The 19,301-nt window shown below is 41.0% G+C and overlaps 1 protein-coding gene across 4 annotated transcripts in view; it reads right to left on the reverse strand.

Annotated features, from left to right (window-relative positions):
* Window positions 1-18,998, reverse strand: part of SPTBN1 (spectrin beta, non-erythrocytic 1) — a 214,328-nt gene extending 195,330 nt beyond the window's left edge. The window contains exon 1 of one of the 4 annotated variants that reach the window (XM_032292124.1): window positions 18,797-18,998. The gene's annotated coding sequence lies outside the window, so the exon portion shown is untranslated. Of the gene's footprint in view, window positions 1-5,926; window positions 5,948-18,065; window positions 18,124-18,796 lie in introns of those variants that run through there. The other 3 variants (XM_032292123.1, XM_032292126.1, XM_032292127.1) reach the window with 3 other exon arrangements.
* Window positions 18,999-19,301: the final 303 nt, after the last annotated feature.

Consider the following 19,301-nt stretch of genomic DNA (forward strand, 5'->3'; position numbering starts at 1 on the left):
CATAATGTGTCTGAATTCATACTGTTAATAAACAACAGTTATGTGATTTACCGATGCTGTATTCTTTTCACTACACAGTCTGAATTAGTGGAAAAACCTAAACGATGAATTTTGAAAATAGTTTTGAGTGTCATTACTCCGAGGCACTCTGTAAGAATGCCTTTCCGTGGCTCAAACTCACAGAAGCATGTTTCCCACTCATGTTACACATCTGTCACATGGTAGCAGGGGGCTCTGTCATTCTCACTCAAGGCCTCTGGTGACAGGCTGGACACAGGCCATTCCCCAGAACTAGTCAAAGGAGCCACCGAAAAGCTAGGGCAGCAGGCAGGAGTAATGCTCCCATGTGACCACAAAGAGAAGGGACTGCCTAACTGTGATCATTACAAGTTTCTGAACATAGATAACAGTGTAGATAATGTGGTCTAATCCAGCATTTCCCATCAGCTTCTGTAAGAATTTGAAGGTACTGCAGAATCAAAAGGAGACAAACAGTTGCCAAATGGAAGGCTTGGAGCTTTTAAAGAATAAGTTGTTCTTATAACCGACAAACTAATTGTTTGCAAGGGATACATTGACCACAAAGAGAAGGGACTGCCTATCTGTGATCATTACAAGTTTCTGAACATAGATAACAGTGTAGATAATGTGGTCTAATCCAGCATTTCCCATCAGCTTCTGTAAGAATTCGAAAGTACTGTAGAATCAAAAGGAGACAAACAGTTGCCAAATGGAAGGCTCAGAGCTTTTAAAGAATAAGTTGTTCTTATAATTGACAAACTAATTGTTCGCAAGGGATACATTCACTTTTTTTTTTTTTTTTGATATGGAGTTTCACTTTTGTCACCCAGGCTGGAGCGCAGTGACACAATCTCAGCTCACTGCAACCTCTGCCTCCCAGGTTCAAGCAATTCTCCTGCCTCATCCTCCCAAGTAGTTGGGCTAACAGTTGTGTGCCACCACACCCGGCTAATTTTTTGTATTTTTAGCAGAGACAGGTTTTCACCATGTTGGCAAGGCTGGTCTCGAACTCCTGATGTTAAGGTAATCCACCCACCTGGGCCTCCCAAAGTACTGGAATTACAGGCATGAGCTGCTGATCCCGGCCTACATTCACTTTTCAAAACAAAGTTTACTTTTTCAAATTATAAAAGTAATATATATGTTTACTGCAGAACAACAGAAAATACAAAACAGCTCTGAGACAAAAGCAAAAATCACAAGTAATCTCATCCATTCTCCCCTCCCCTAAAACCTTAATATTTGTAGTATTTCCTTATCCCTTTTGTATATTTTTCTACATAGTTGTGATAGTTCCATTTATACAATCTTGTGTTCTGCTTTTTCCCCTTATGTTAAAAACCTTCCCATGTTATTAGAAGATTTTCCATAATAATAATGTTTTTATTAATATAGTAAACAACTAATACTTATATATTTTCCAGGCACTAGGCTAACTGCTTTACTTATAACTTATTTAATCCAACCAAACCTATATAGTCTGTACTATGATTATCTTGATCTTACTGATGAGGAAACTGAGACAGAGAACGCGATTAATGACTTGCTCAGGGTCACAAAGTGGGCCCATGGTGAAATGAGGTTTAGACCCAGGCAGCAAAACTCCATGGTCGGTACTTTTAACTATACACTGTATTGCCTCCAGAATACATATTCACCCTCTAACTTACCAATGACGGACATTTAGGTATCACCACTTTAAAAAATCATCATAATGTTACAACAGGCATCTTTACAAGCATGTGAAGCACTATTTTATCTAAGCCTATTCAGACAGTAAAACTTCTACCATTCCAACAAGTTCAATTTATTTTTAGCTAGCCAACAACAGCTGTAGAAACATCTAAAATGGCTAGCATTTCATAAACCAACTCATTACTCCCCCTACCAGTGGCACAAACTCGCATGTGCGCCTCACCTGTCCACCCCGCTGCCATCTGCAGCAGACTTTGGTAACGTTTCCATCTGCCTTCGCACTGCAGAAGGAACCAATTAAAACCCTGGGTCTGTCTGACTGTGCATCCCCCAGCAGATATAAGCAAATTCCATGGATTTTTATGTCTGGAATATTTTAAATGCTAAGCTTATTTGTTCCTAGTCCTATAAACTTGTGCCAATACAAGGCATACAGATAAGGAGAGATAACATCCCATATGCATGTGTAAAATTTAAGATGAATATTTTTCTAACTCAGACAATAATCCAGAAAAGGGGCATTTGAGTATTTAACTTTTTGCCTTCTTATCGTATAGTGAATAACTGAATTCTCTTGCAAGGTTAAATGAATGCACACTCTAAATCAATGGATGGTCTGAGATGAAAACTATTCAAAATATATTTTCACATGAGGAGATCAGAACATGGTAGGTAAGTAAAAAGGAAATGGTGGCCTGTAGTTCACCTCTCCTCAATTCAATTTACCAGTTCAGTTATCCAAGGGTGTGTGTGTATGTGCGTGTGTTTGTTCAAAAAAAAACTGGATACGTGCAAAAAAAGGAAAAAGAAAAAAACAATTTTGATACTTTAAAAGTCATAGGCTCAATAAAGAAAATTTCCAGCATGACAACAACGCCACATAGAATTCATCTGCCATCCAAAAGTGAAAGGGTCAATACATTTAAAGAAGCTGCCCACACATGCATTTTCCACAAAATATTTCTCTATGTTATAAAAACACAAAATATGGTTTTTAAATATTCTAAAAACATAACCCAAATAAGCTCAATTCTCCTGACCAAAAAGTATAGTAATTACAAATTATAAATCTCTATATAAAGCACTTACATATAACCAGAAACAATCTTTCTATACAAGAAGAGGACCTCTAAAATACATGTAAAATACTGAAAGTGACAAAGCAAAATTCAGACTTATACATACACAGTGAAATAAAAGAAACAAAGCCTTTTTCAGGATGATGTACTGAGCTTTGAAATTATCACAGTTTGTCTAAATCTAAACTCCTAAAGGACTTTAAGTTATGGGATAATTCACATATGTAGGCAGGGGGCAGTGGCTCATGCCTATAATCTCAGCTACTGAGGAGGCTGAGGCAGAAGAATCGCTTGAACCTTGAAGGCAGAGGTTGCAGTGAGCCGGAATTGTGCCATTGCACTCCAGCCTGGGCAACAAGAGTGAAACTCCATCTCAAAAAAACCAAAAAAAAAACAAAACATATCTGTTAATATCATATTTTAGGAAATCCTTAAGTACAGGAACCTGGTTTTCATCTAAGTCTCTCAACATCAAAGTTAACTCACTGTTTTCATCTACTATTTAACATATAACTCACTGTTTTCACCTACTATTTAACATATACATCCTGGAAGTTCTTAGTTTTCTTCCACTCATTAACCCAAATATTGCATTTTTTAAAATTTCATCTTCAGAGCACCCAAACTAACTAGTTGTTTAGATTAATCCCACAGGAAGTGCCCCCCAGCCCCGCCATCCAGCTGTACCCCACCCAATCTTGATCACATCACCATCAGGCTTAAGCCTGTACAGACCCATTTCAAAGACTATTCCTTACCCCCTTTGTTTTTATCACTCTGACTTAAAAAACAAGTCTTTCTGTTGAAAAAAATTGCGAGACTACAGTTAGAAAGTAATTTAATTGCAAACAAGAACCAAGTACTGCAAATTATCAATGAACTTACTAAGAAGTCTAAAAGTGAATCAGCTAAGACAAGATTCCACAGGAAAGTAAACAATGCCTCTGACTGCCTCTACAATGTGTTAGTTCAAACATCAGTAATTCCTTTCCAAACGCCTATCAAACATATAAAATACAGGACTTTTGAAAAAATCTTCAGGGCCCCAGTTTTTATTCAAACTACAAAGACTACATATTCTGCAGAGAGTCGGGTGAACAGGGCAGAGTTACAAGTGAAGTTTGGGATAATGTGCTACTAATTAGTCCAGTAAAATCATTCAAGATAAGATGTTACAGAGAATTATCTTCTTCATATGCTCATAAGATGTTTTAAGACTGTTCGAACAGCAAAATAAATAAACATCGATAAAAAAAGAGGAAAGCAATCATCTCCAACTTTTGGTAACACATCCAGAGGAGCAATTTTGCTCAAATGAAATGACAAGTTTCAAGATATTTGTTAACCTGCAGCTATTTTAAGGCAGGCCAAGGCTGCATTAGTGCTTGTCACACAGCTTGCTCCCAACCTCTTGGCAGTTCTCCAACACATTCCAACATTTTATGCAGAGCCTTGCTGGAATCACGTCCCACTTATTTCTAAAGACAACCAAGTAAGATGTTGCCACATTACACAACCAACCTGCCATGTATTCCCATCAGGTCACTTCGCACAATGCCTGACTGAAAAAATAAAAAATCAGACCACCATCTGAATGAATGCAGCTTAGTCCAAAAGATACAACTCACGCTCACCCCCCCAAGAAAAAGGATCAGAATACTGCTCAAACTGGGAGAAATGTCATGCCTTACTGCCCAAAGAAAGGTTAGGCACTCACCAAATAAGAACTGACACCAAGGGAAATAAGCAAGATCAAGGGACACCTTAACTAAAGATGCTAAAGCTTAGAAGCTTAGTCATGCCACCACTGCCTACACTCCATTCTTATTTTTGTTTGTTTTTATAGAGACCAGGTCTCACACCATGTTGCCCAGGCAGGTCTCAAACACCTGGGCTCAAGCAATCTTCCCACCGTGGCCTTCAAAAGTGCTGGGATTGCAGGCGTGAGCCACCCCACCCGACTCCTACATTTTGAAGATTATTAATTGGGCATATTCTAAAGCAGGGGTATCCAATCTTTTGGCTTCCTTGGGCCACCCTAGAAGAATAAGAAAAATTGTCCTGGGCCACACACAAAATATACTAACACTAATGATAGCTAATGAGCTATAAATAAATATTGCACAAAAAAATCTCATAATGTTTTAAGAAAGTTTACAAATTTGTATTGGGCCACCATATTCAAGGCCGCCCTAGGCCACGGGTTGGACAAGCTTGTTCTAAAGGATAAATCACAGTATTTAAACAGCCCCATTAGCTCTGTGAAAAGAACAGTTTGGGGTTTTTTTTGAGACAGGTTCCCTCTTCTCTGCCCAGGCTAGTTGTGAAGTAAAGCCCTGGGCTCAAGCAACGTCAGCCTCTGGAGTGGCTAGGATTACAGGCACATGCCACCCTGCTCAGCTGGAAAGAACAATTTAACAGAGCAATACATCCTCTAAAAGTCAGTGTGCTAATTGTTAATATTTGGCAAAAAAAAAAAAAAAGTCCTCTTCAAAAATAAAATGGAATGGTTTTTGAAGCCATTCACATGCTGCTTTCACATTTTGAAGCCATTCACATTCCATTCTTGCTAAAAAATATATTTAATTAGCACATTTGAGCCTCATGCTCTGCACAGCTGCACAACATTCCAGAGATAGACTAGCTACCGATATATACTTTACATGAAATACCACTGACTTTAAAAGTTGAAAAGACTGAGAAGTAGTTCTCAAGTATGACTCACCAAGGATGTGTTTATTTCATGTGAACAATGGTTTCCTTTAACAAGAGCATAGTCCAATGGAAATATGTACCATAATAAAGAATAAAAATGCATACAGACATATACAATTAAAATAATTCTTCACAGCCAGAAAAATATATACAAAAAATTCAACCAACAGCCAAGAATAGTCTTTGTTTGAAATAAGATAATAAATCAGACTTCTCTCTAATTAAACGTTTACCTTTTATGAATTAAGTGAGATTCCTAGAACTAGGATAAAACCTAGTATTCTTATGTCAGAAACATACACTTCGAAGGCAAAATAAGAGTTTCAAAATAAGAAATCATCCTGATTATCAGGGAAACCAGGATTTCCTTTAGCAATGGGTATTGATTTAAAAACAAGCAAACAAACAAAACCTACCTTTAAAACAAAGAATGAAACACAAGATGTGTTCTGGTTTCTTTCCTTCCCAAATGACAGGCAAATCTCTTTGCTCCAGGGTAGAGGTGCTTCCCCAACTCCACCCCAGGAGATAAACTGAGTATTTAAGGACAACTGGCAGCACAGACTTGTCAACCTTGCTGTGAGAAGGATCAGGCCTCTCTCAGGGAAGTCACCTGACTGATATCTCCAACAACTCATCTCCCAAAATAGTGACAGGTAGTCTCATTTGCTCAGAGGTCCGGTTAAGGCCACATTCCAGCCCCCTGCCCTCCCCTAACCTAGGCCACTGGGACCACTCTGGGCACTGCCTGGTCTTGCTGCCATCCCAAGTGTCAAGATCTAACATTTGCAGCTGCTTCAAGATCAAGTTGAGAATCCTATACCAGGCTTCAGACAGCTCAGGCACAGTAACCATCAAGCATTTCCCTTGATGGGCTTTGGCCATCGGCAAATAGAATGATTCCCATCAGGGTGGGTGTTTCAGAAGAATCCCTTATTTGGAGAAAGTCCACCCAGTCCAGCTCAGATTTTCCCTCTTAACTGTGAAAAGGGCTACCACTGGCCTTTAGTGTTTAAACCCCAGAAGGTGGCCATTTGTCACTTTTCCTTGGGGACCATCACCCAAATGAGAATAACAGCAACCCACAAGTTTCTAAAGGAAATTGCTGGAAAGGGCTTTATCTTCCAATAAAAGGATATTTCTCTGCTCTTCCCACTCTCTTTTCCCGTAGCAGATGCGAAAGCCATTTTGGCACCTTCCTCAGAAATAAGCCAAATACTAGAGTTAAGGCAACAAAGGCCAGCAAGTCACCTCCATCCATCTGATGTCCTTAAAGCTTAAAGGACTGGCTTCCATAATCAAATATGCATGTAGCTTTTCCTTCTTGTAACAGATCCTAAATCCCAAGATAGAATTTTAAAGAATCCAGCAAATACAAAGATCCCAAGAAAGGTGAGCTCTAGTATATGCTTTCAATAGTTAACAACCAAACCCGGCCCAGTAAAATGTATTACACTTAAAACCAAGATTATAATAACCACACCATTCCACTGCAACACGTTATGGGAGCTGTTTCAAAGACTTTCTGAAATCTGAAGGCAAAAGTAAAATCAGATGTTGTCTGAAGCATACAGAGATGTCTCTCAGGGGAATTAATGCAACTGTGATGGGAATTCCCTTCAAAACAAAACAGAAGGCACATTATCTAATAAGAACTTAATTTCTGGTATTTTTCCATTGTAAAAAGACATTATTCAGAAAAGATAAATAGCTATGATAAACAAGTTTTTGAATTCTCTCTTTCTTCACCATTTTTCTTTAACATCCCACCCCTAAAACAGCTCAGGACAAGAGACAGTGTTCATGCTATAGCTTCAACTATAGACCAGTCTTTAGATTTTAGGTTTTGCCATGAGACATGCATAAATTCCAAGAGTGCTTTGTCACCCAGGCTGGAGTGCAATGGTACAGTCTCAGTTCACCGCAACCTTTGCCTCCTGGGTTCAAGTGAGTCTCTTGCCTCAGCCTTCTGAGTAGCTGGGACCACAGGTGCCCACCACCACACCTGGCTAATTTTTGTATTTTTAGTAGAGGCGGAGGAGTTTCACTATGTTTGCCAGGCTTGTCTCGAACTGCTGCCCTTGTGATTTACCTGCCTGCCTCCCAAAGTACTGGGATTATAGGCGTGAGCCACAGCACCCAACCAAGAAATACTAAAATATTAACTGCATGTTTCTGGGGTCATGCAGTACCTAGTGATTTTAATTGTCTTATTTGTATTCATCTTTATTATCTATATGATCTAAAATAAACATCTATTATTTTGGTAAATATCTTAAAAATGCTTTTGTATTTTTTATGATGATTTTTATGCTCATTTATGCCTTTGTGATGGTATATATTTTTTATAAGCAATTCAAAAAAACTACATATACTGTGCATATTAGCAGACATTGTCAAAAAAATTTCAGGGATTCTAAAGTGGTAAAAATAAAAATATTTTAACTTTTAAGACTATTGTAATCACTATAAAAGCACTCCTATGCTTACAGGTTTCAAAATGCCATGGAAAATGTTTAAACAACACAGATCAAAATAAATAAGCATTGTTTTAAGGAAGAATCTAAGTTTTCCTTCCCATTCAAGTAAAGAAGACAAAGAGGGAAAAGGGCCAAACAATAAAAATTAAAATTAAAAAAAGGCCCTATTCCAGCCTAAGACTCTGTACAGCTGGTAAAGAACATTCCAGAAAAGTGTACAACCCTTGAGCATTTAGATTTGGCCTTGTGGCAAACATGCTAGAACAAAATGTATCCCTGAAACAGCCACCCAAGAGTGTTGGGAAACGAAACTTCACCCAGAGCCAAACGCAGTGGCCATTAGGGGCTGATTCCTCCTGGGCAATGTTTCTGTCAGGCTCCCTTGTGGCCCAGTTCCTACATCTTTTCCCACACTCTGCAGAAGTAATGAACAAACTACCAAGGCTGTAATAAAAATGAACATTTAAACAAGGAATGAAAAGATTTTTTAAAAATTTCAGTGTTCTTTATAACTTTATTATTAATACTGTTTTTCTAAGTTTAGTCGAAAAAAACTGAACAGCAGGGAATATATTTAGCTGATTAATCATTAGTTTTTATCCAGCTAAAATGAGGATTAGTCTGAAGTGTTTTGATTTTTGATAAAAAGCAAGAATTTATTAATATTTCCTAAAACTTAGAAAATATGGAGAGACTACAGAGAGATGAAATCTGCACTTCCATTACCTAAGATAACCACTGTTAATATGCTCATGAACTTTTAAGTATAAACATATTTAATTACACAAATTACACATTGAACATACATATCTCAAAGAAATAAATTTTATTATATTTATATATCATTCTAAATTTCATACTAGTTGATCAATTGGGTAAAAATCTATAGTTATGTTTTAATACACATTTTACTGCCTAACTAGTGGCTTCAAAATGTATATTAAAGATCAGAACTAACAAGGCACTCGCGATTCTACAGCCGAGATACTCTAAAAATCACTTAGATGTTTACTCTCACAGTTGAGAGTTTATTAAGAATGGAAGTATGACTCCCATAAACAAGGGTCAGTTTTAAAGCAATCTTGATAACATGTTACTTTCATATGTCAAAGCACAATTAATCCTGAAAGCCTCCTCAAACAACCACTCGGTTAAAGCTCACGGCAGAATATATACAAAATTCATGGAAATTCATTAATTTTTGTAAGCTACATTTTACAAAGTACCAATACATTAGAGACTTGGATCATAAAACAGAAAGTACTATTCCCTCCCAAACATTTCCTCCACTGGCTAAGGACAACTTGACTCATTCATGGGATTCATTTTCAAAATACTGTCTCTATAAAATTCCCTATTTAAAAAGTTTTAAAATAGCCTTGTGCCCCCCTTTGTGGTAGACATTACTCAATCAAACACACACATCTCTTTCCTATGTGTGTGAGAGAGAGATATATATAATAAATGTGATATATATGCATCATTTTGTATATGTACATATATATATTTTGTATATGTACATACACAAAAACTAACATTGCACAGAAATTTCTTTTCATACAAAAAAGGAAGGATATTAAAATTAGTTCTTCTCTATCTCAGCCTACAATATTCCCAGATGCGGAGACACCATTCACTGAAAGTAAACGTAAATCTGAAGTAATTTTTATTTTAAAATGTTCACTTGGAATTTTATCTTCATTTTTGACCTATTCCAACGAAACATGATGGTCTAATGGTTACATATTAGATCCAGTAGCAGTGTATACGTTTCCACAAGTGAGAACAAGAACGTCATGGAATTCTGCTGCTCTGCACTCAAGTGTGGAAATTAGAAATCCCAAAGAACCCAGGTCCTCTCCACATTTTAAGCTGCCCTAGGTTAATGTAAAGAATACATTTGAATATACTAATTTATCTCACACCTACACCCTTAAGATGCTGAGTTACACATTATATCATTGCTCTTAGAAAACTGCAAAGCACAGATATAACAGTTGTTGGATTTAAAACTATTTCTTAATGATCTACAATTAAACAGATTTACTTTGTTCTTTCCTTTTTAAAAATCAGAATTTTTAAAGTGTTGATTGCTTTTTTGATTATTAAAAAAATGGTCCTCAAGGCTGGGTGTGATGGCTCACATTTGTAATCCCAACACTTTGGAGACCAAGACAGGCAGATCACTTGAGCTCAGGAGTCAAGACCAGCCTGGGCAACATGGTAAAACCCCATCTCTATAAAGAAATTTAAAAATCAGCCTGATGTGGTAGTATATGCCTGCAACTACTTGGGAGCCTGAGGCAGGAGAATCGTTTGAACCTGGAAGGTGGAGGCCGCAGTGAGGCTGTGTTCATGCCACTGCACTCCAGCCTGGGCAACAGAATAAGACTCAATCTCTAACAAAACAAAACAAAATAAAACAAAAAAATGATCCTTGAAACAAACAAAAAAAAAGCAATGGTCCTCACGGTCGTCTATTACATTATTTACTGTATTCTTCTCTACTGTGAAATATTTCAAAACTCAAAAAGAAAAGCATTAAGTCATGGGAATTTCCTTTCATACAAAAGAGGAAATCACCCAACCTACCATCCAGAGCAAACTATTAACATTTTAATGTATTTCCTCCCAGTCTTTTACTTAATACAATAAAAGTAGGATTATACTACACTATACTGTTTTGTGTACAGATATTTCCACTAACCATCATATTATCAGCAGGTTCCCAACTCAGTAACATTCTTCAAAATCATTATTTTAAGCTCTATATTGAATTCCACCCTACAGTTGTGCCACAATTTATTTGATTATACTCCATTAAAAAAAATATATTCCCTTTTCACTATTTATGTTGCCAAGAAAATCCTTGTTTAAAAACGCGTCCTTATTTTTAATTGTTTTGTTTAGGTTACAGAGCTACATGTGAGATTTCAGTTCAAAAGATATAAGCACTTAAGGCTTCTGTTACGTATATAACCCAACCGTTTTCCCCTAAATCTGTATTAATCAAAATACTCTCTCAACAAGTGATGCAGAGCTCTCACCTCACAGCAGCCCAGATCGTATTATCTATCCATTAATTTAGGTGAAAACATCAATTGACTATTTTAGTCTGTATTTCATACAGCAGTGAGTTTGAACTTACAGTTATCAGTCTCCTTGATTTTTTCTTTTATAAACTATCTGCTCATATCCTTTCCTTGGATACTAGGGCTTCAGCATTTTCTTGTTTGTTTAAAAAATACACATGTATCAATCATATTTGCTTTTACTATTATTTTGACATGATGTCTAGGAACAAGTTTAATATAGGCTGAACTTGGCATTATTTATCTAAATGATTGTTATCTGCCAGAATGTCTCTTTTCTAAACAAACCAAACTGCTTACTTAAAAGAAAGTATAAAACTGAGACAAACTAAGCAAATATTTCACATTTTATAATCATTAAAATTTATTGTGATGGGCACTGAATTATCTCATTAGGCTTTCATAATCCTATGTGGTAGGTACTCTCATTATGACTATTTTACAGATGAAGATGTTGAGGCACACAAAGAAGTCTAGGCAGTTTGCTCAAGGTCACTTAGTGTGTGAGCCAAGTGGTTGGGTTGTGTACAAAGAGCCTGAAGCTTGGGGCCCGCAGCCTAGGGCCTCTCCATCCAAAGCCTCCCATCAGCCTTTCTAACCATGACCTCTTTCCACTGAGGGTTGTGCTGGAACCTCAAACTCAAACATGTTTAAAGCAAAACTGGCGTTGTTCCCAATCAAATAACCACTCATGCCCTTGACTTGTCTATTTCTGCCATCATCACCAAACATGTTCCTTGTCATTATTCAAATTTGAAATCTTTGTCACCTTAGCTCCTCACCCACTAGGTCCACCTCCCATCCATTCAACTACAAGTAGCTGGCATAAGATGGCGCCTTCACAACCATTCTCCAACCTCTCCCTTCCTTGTTCCCTTGGCCACCACTGTAACTTGCTCCCTTAACTTGTGGACCCCCACACTCTCTTCTCTCCTGTTTCCTTTTTTCTAGCTTCTTCCTGTCTCACTGTACTCTGAACACTGTCACTATGATAAGTTTCTCAAGAATCTTATAATCACAGAATCTTAAAAACTGAGTGCCAGATTTAATCAATTGGTAGCTATTGCCTGGAACACCACGTCAAGAATATTACAGAGACTCTATCTCAGCTCAGTGGAAAACGAGAACCATTACTGATTTTCGATGTCTGCCAGGAACAGAAGGGAGAGATGCCATGTGCCATGTTTTAACCCCACCGTGATTTCATCTAAGTCTTTCATTTTATAAAATTATATCTGAGACCAGAGGGTTAAAGGCTAGCCAAAGTCACACTTCCACCTTGTAAAAGGTATTTTACCTTCTGCGTATGGTACATGAAATATATTCTATGTACTATACAGTCCTTTGATTCAGGAACTAATTCTTTATTTTTTTTGAGACGGAGTTTCGCTCTTGTTACCCAGGCTGGAGTGCAATGGCGCGATCTCGGCTCACTGCAACCTCCGCCTCCTGGGTTCAAGCAATTCTCCTGCCTCAGCCTCCCGAGTAGCTGGGACTACAGGCGTGCGCCACCATGCCCAGCTAATTTTTGTATTTTTAGTAGAGACGGGGTTTCACCACGTTGACCAGGATGGTCCTAATTCTTATTCAACTTTAAGCCAGTCCACAAAACCATAATAACTTCAAGTCCTGGCAAGAGAATGTATCCAATTATTCACTAAATAAAAAACCATATTACAAAGTAATCTCAGAGTAGCAGCAAAGGAAGATCATTAATGGTATAAATGCTTAATGGTCAAAAGAAATGTGTACAAACAAATGTAATTATATTACTTTCAAGAACCAGAACCTAAACTGATAATGGTTTCTAGTAAGTGGTCTCTTCAGACTGTATTAATCAATATATAAATGCCACTGGTAATGCAGTCTTTTCAAAAAATAAAAGTTAGAATAAGCCATTTAATAGCTCTTCTGACATAAAAATGTTAGGCAGTTTTTGCAAAGCATACCAAAAGGGATCAGTGGGTCAGAGAGTTTAGACAGTCCCAAGAGAAAGGAATGGGAACTATTAACAACTACATTATGTACTATGTGACTGGCACTGTACACTGCTGTCTCATAGCTGTAAGGGAAATCAATACTATTTCGATTTTTCCGATGAGGAAACTGTGGTCTTGAGTAACTAGCCCAAGGCCAGTACCCAGCTGTAGCTGTAAGGTTAGTATACAACACCATTAGGATTTGGACACAGAACCTGTTGGACTCCAAATCGAATGCTCTTTCCCAACAAAGAACAATTTTTCTGCAATAACAAAATTATCCTCATAAACCTTAAAGGACAAAAAACTGATTAGGACTCTGCTAAATGACAAGTAACTGATCATCAAAAGAAATCAAAAATTCGAGTTAAAAAAAAACACAAACGAGAATTATTGCAACACATATAATCCACAAAGGATTAATAGGTAATGTACATACAGAACTACAAATCAATAAGATAAATGGGTGAAAGACGGAACAGGTACTTCACAAAAGGAAGAACCCAAATGGCTAATGATGTAAACAGACATTCAACATCCCTAAATAATCAGGGAAATTGTAACTAAAATCAAAATGAGATAACATTTCACTGGACAAGATTTTCAAGCCTGGCAAATGAAGCACTGGCAAGGTTGTGGAACAACTGTAACAATCAGAGCTAGTGGGAACACAATCAATAGTATCACTTTGTGAAAAACAGTTTGGCATTCTCTGCTAAGACTGATGATGCACATGCCCTGTGATCCAAAAAATTTCACTCCCTACAGAGAGAAAATGGGTGTGTTTGCCTCCACATACGTACCAAGAGCCATGTACAGAAACCACTCACAACAGTCCTTTTATAATAGCAAAAAAACTGGAATCAATCCAAATCTCCATCTACAGTAAAATGAATAAATAGGTCACGGTAGAATACTATATAGCAGGCGAAAATGAATGAAATACAGCCATGAAATGGATAAACCTTAGGAATAGAATGTTAATCTGAATGTGAGTCAGAAAAATACATAATCTCCTTGATATAAAGTTCAAAATCATACACAATCAAGATTTTTTAAAAAGGATAAGCCATAGAGAAGGGAATGACAAGCACAAAATTCAGGACAGGGGTTGTTTCAGATGGGATGACTCTGCATGTATGATAAGGCTCATCTTGAACTAGGTGGTGGCTGCCTGAATGTCCACTGGTTTATGACTCTTTTTTTTTTTTTTTTTTCTGAGATGGAGTCTCACTCTGTCACCCAGGTTGGAATGCAGTGGCGAGATCTCAGCTCACTGCAACCTCCGCCTCCCCAGTTCATGTGATTCTCTTGCCTCAGCCTTCCCAGTGGCTGGGATTACAGGTGTCTGCCATCATTTCCAGATAATTTTTGTATTTTTAATAGAGATGGGATTTCGCCATGTTGGTCAGACTGGTCTTGAACTCCTGAACTCAAGTGATCCACCTGCCTCAGCATCCCAAAGTGCTGGGATCACAGGCAGAAGCCCAGCCAGTTTAAGATTCTTTAACATATATTTTAGGAACATTATTTTGTACCTACCAATTACTTGATTCAAAAAAAACATCTCTAAGAAAAGACTGGACCAGAGGGCAGGACATTGATTATATCAGATGACAGACAGTAAGATGCCAGAGCAGAGAAGAGGGAGCAGGGGGGACCCTCTGCTCAGGGGTTAGCTTCCTAGGCTCCAGCTCTATGTCTCAAAACCAGTGCCTTATTCTTCCAGAGGGGGAAAAACTGTTTTGCAACTTTAGAGGTGTTTTACAAAAGAACCTAAAACACTAATTAATCTAAAAAAACCATGGTATATAGGACTCTTCCGCCAAAATTAAAGAACAGCTTTATAAAATAATTTTATATTAAATAATTTACAGTGAGTGCCTCACTTTTGTCACCACCGTCAAGAAAAAAATGTGCTGCTACTTCAGCAAAAATTAAAAGTAAAATGCAAGAAGGAAACTTTTGATACTGAGGTCCCTTTGCTGAAGGAACAGAATAAAGTTTCTTAATGTGCATGCAACTCACTTAAAGGTCTTGTTAGAATGCCAATTCCAATTGGCTGAGTTCAGAGTGGGGCCTAAGAATCTGCATTTTTAACAAGCTCCCAGGTAGGTCTAATGATGGAGGTCCACAAACCTCACTATGATAACAAGGGACATTATGAAAATGCCTTCTTCAGAGATGTTTAAAATATAGAAACCCAGGCATATCTAATTGGCATAATTTATTTACTTTAATCTACTTTTTCTGAGTAGAAAAAAGATTGATGATGTTATTCCTACACAATAAAAATTTAAATATAATTACAAGTGTTACCAGAAAAATCAGAGTACTAAACTGGGTCTTTTGCAAAAAAAAAAAAAAAAAGGTGCTCTGAGAAAAAGCAAAGACTAAAAACTTACGAGAAAAATCCATGAGATGCTTTACTCACTTCCACACACCTACCAAGCTCATTCTTCTAACAGGGGTAGCTAGCCCTTTCCTTATGCACGAATGGTTTGCATTCTCAATAGTGTCGTAAAGAACCAGGGCTACCATAGGGAGATCCACAGAACGTTAAATAAAGCCAGATTATGACTAGTATGAAGATACTAGTCAGGGTGCAACATAATTAAAGGAGCATCATGTCACTGCACGTAAAAAAAAAAAATAGGTTTTAAAATGTTCTATAAGAATATGTTATTAAAATAAAAAGCTTAAAATTATTTCAACAAAACCACATTGAATGATTTCCACTAATCATGTCTATGTTTGTTTAGCAGTAGTAAAATCTTTCCACGTCAAAATAGTACGTCCACATGTAAAATCATACATTCACACATCAAGACAAAGCAATCAGTCTACAAACTCTTCCAAGAAACTCTGCCAATGCCAAGCCTCTGCACAGGATGTGTCACAAGTAGAGCGAGGTCTTCTCATTTGCTCTACAACATCACAGATAGTTCTTACTAGTCTTGCCCAAGAGAATCTCTTCACAGAAAACCTCAACTGTGGGAGACGACCAAGTGACAGCAGTTCCTTCACTGCCCAATACTTTTCCTCTCAGAGGAAGGTTTGGTCACTCCAGCAACGACAGAGTTGCAAACAGCTTAACCCAACAGAATTCTGCACCTGGTGTGTAAGTCAGAACAGCTAAACCTCCTGTGACATCAACACAGGACATTTCTTACAACAAAGTAAATCCAAAACGTCTGGATGATCCATGGAAATAACATTCACAAAAAATCTTTACACAACACGATTTTATACAAGCAGCACAACAATGAAGCCCAAATCCAAAAAGTCCCATATTTTAATGGCTATTAGAGAAACTCAAAATAATGCACATATACCATACGATGTACATGCAGTGCTATTCTGCAGAGCCACATGAAATCAAAAGCCACTAACTTGGATTCATTAGAAATTTGTAAAAATACAAGCAGGCACGCCCTTGGCTTGCAAACACTGAGCTCCCCTTCCAGCTAGCATACTGAAATTTCCTTTTTCACCTACACATTTTAGAAGAGCCTGGGTTGATATTTGAAATCTATCCCATTTGCCGTCCCACACTGAATAAATGAATTATAGAAATGGCATTTAGAAGGGAAATTCCCTGTGTCCTAGCCGAGACTAAACATGAGAACCATCTCCTACTGACTAGATACCAGTCAAGAGGCCTTGGTGGTCTGCCCCTCTCCACCCTCTCCGCAGTCACAGCTGTGAAAACATGTATACAAAAAATGCATATAAACAAACATAAATGCAGTCTGTTACTGTCATAATCCCATTAGTTATGCCTGGACACTTAACTCCACTATCTGAATCAACAGAAATCTGAATACCAATTTACCCTCCATCATGACACTCATACAGCTAGTCATCCCTAATAAAGCATCCAAATAATGCAACTGTACTTGACTTACAGGAAAAGCAAACGATGAAAACAAAACAAATACAGGCTAAAGGAATCATTTACTACCCATCAAAAAATATAAGTATCTTTTAAAACAACCTACTGAATTTCAATATGTCAATGACATAAAACTAAAATACATTAATCATTTCATTTAAAAAATGGTTTCCTATAGAAAAAATGCACACTTGGTATTGACCAAAGACAGACGAGGTACTATAATGTCACAGTTGTGAAAGTCCAATTAATAAACACCAACTTTTCACGTAGAAACAAATCAATGCATAGCTGGGCTGTGGTTACAGATTATGGATGATCCACAGAAAAACGCTGCGACTCCCCAAACTGACTGCACCATTGCCTCTGCACACGACTGGGCGCCGTCCTTCCTGCAGCCCCTCCCTAAGGCTCAGGTCGGCTGGTCGGAGATCAGATTCCGATCTGCATCCGCAGGCCGGCTCCCCTCTGCCTGCATTGGTGCTGCAGGGCGCCCCTCCGGCGGAACGCAGCCCAACAAGAGGTGCAGTAGGGATCATCCCAAAAGAGAAGACTCTCCCCGGCTCACACCTAGGTGACCTGGTCCTCCTGACGCCACATCCAGCTGAAGCTGCGGGACAAGGTAGCAGCAGCTCCAGGCCTTGGCCAAGGGCAGCCCCGGGCCTGGGTGGGGCCGGGCGGGGGCCGCAGGCGCCGGGCGGCCGTGCCAAGCCCCGCCAGCAAGAACCGAGGAAGCTGCGATACTGCTGCATTGTGCTGCATCACGGCGAGGGCACCGTGAGCCATCCATCTTGCCAAAAAAGCACATCCCCGCCCAAATAAACCCCACGAAATTCGTTTTTCTCCTCCGCCGAAGCACCCCCACACTCACCCTGACCTCACTATCTGGCCTGGCTTTCGACTGGAAAAATAATGGACAGAGGTTTGTGTTCTGATCCCCACCCCCTCCCCATCTGATGGCAGCACTTGGCACCTTTCCTATCACAAAAACAAAGAGAAGGCTCCCCCCCAAAAGAGGGCCGTGGGCGTGGTGCGGGGGGTGATGACGAGAGGAGCTTCCAGCCCACGTCCCTAAGCCAGGCCCGGAGGGTCTCCGCGCACAGACAAACCTGTTGAAGAGAGGGTGCAGGAGCTGAAGGGCGGGCGCAGCGGCGGCTCGGCGCCCGGAGGCCGCTCACGCCCAGCTCTGGGCGAGTGGGGACGGCAGGGAGGGCGAGGGGGGCGGGCGCAGGGGGGTAGGGAGCGTGGGGAGGGGGCGGGGGTGGGACGCGGGGCCGCCGCCTCCCGCTCAGCTGCAGCGCGGCGCAGCCGGGACCACGCCTGGCCGCATCCTCGGCACAGCTAGGCGCAGAGCCCGGCCCTGTCACCGCCGCCCCCGCTCCCCACCCGCGGGGCCACAGGGAGGGCACCTGAAAATAGACCCTCCGGCTGCCCGCTCCGCACCCACCTCCGCCCAGGGCCCGCCGCGCCCGGCTGCAGACAAGCGGCGGCGGAGGAACGGAAGAGGAATCGCCGCGCCGGGGCTGGGGCCGGTGGCTGGGGCCGGTGGCTGCGGTGCGCAAGGCGAGTCTGCCGCCGCCTCACCGCAGAGCCTGCCGCCCCTCGCCCCGCATCACCCGAGTACCAATGAGCAGCCGCGACCCGGGCTCCCCGCGCCGCCCCCGCCCGGGCTCTGCAGACTCCCAGCCCCCACGCGACTCCCTGGGCGCTGGGCAGGCGGGCAGCGGCGTCCTCCGGCCCTGGGCCTGCGCCCCTCCTCCCGCCCGTCCGCCGCCGCGGAGCCCGTCCGGGAGGAAGCCCCAGTGAGCTGGCATCTCCCTGCCTCAGGCCCCCTACCTACCTCCCGGGGATGGGGTGGGGGCGCCGGGGTCCCGTCCTCCTCCCGCTCCTCGGCGGCCGGGCGGGTGGGCCGGGAGGCGACTCCGCGGGTCTGTCCGCGGCTGGGGCCGGGGCTCACAGGACGGGACCAGTGAGCGCTGCTGCGCAGGGCTGCGCGCTCGCTCCGGGAGGAGAGGCGGCCGAGGGAGGGACTGGAGGAATCCGCAGCCTGCACGGCAACAGCTGCACTGATTCCGGGGGCTGGGCGGGAGCGCGGGGGGCGGGGGGAGGAGGGGAGGAGGGCGCTGGCAGGGAGGGGGAGAGGGGCGGGGAGAGGAGAGGAGCGCGCGAGGCGGGCGCGCGCACACACACGCGCGCACTCGCGGGCTCCCTCCCGCACGCCCTCCGCCCTCCTCGCTCCCGCCCGCTCCTTCAGCTTTGCCGGCACTTTCCTCCCGCCCTGAGCCCCGCAGCCGCCCACCCGGCGTTCGCTCGGCCAGGGAGCCGAGCCTCAGGCGCGTCCACGT

Source organism: Sapajus apella, unplaced genomic scaffold, assembly GCF_009761245.1.
Source record: "Sapajus apella isolate SASKATOON/1434 unplaced genomic scaffold, GSC_monkey_1.0 scaffold26, whole genome shotgun sequence".
Classification (NCBI taxonomy): domain Eukaryota; kingdom Metazoa; phylum Chordata; class Mammalia; order Primates; family Cebidae; genus Sapajus; species Sapajus apella.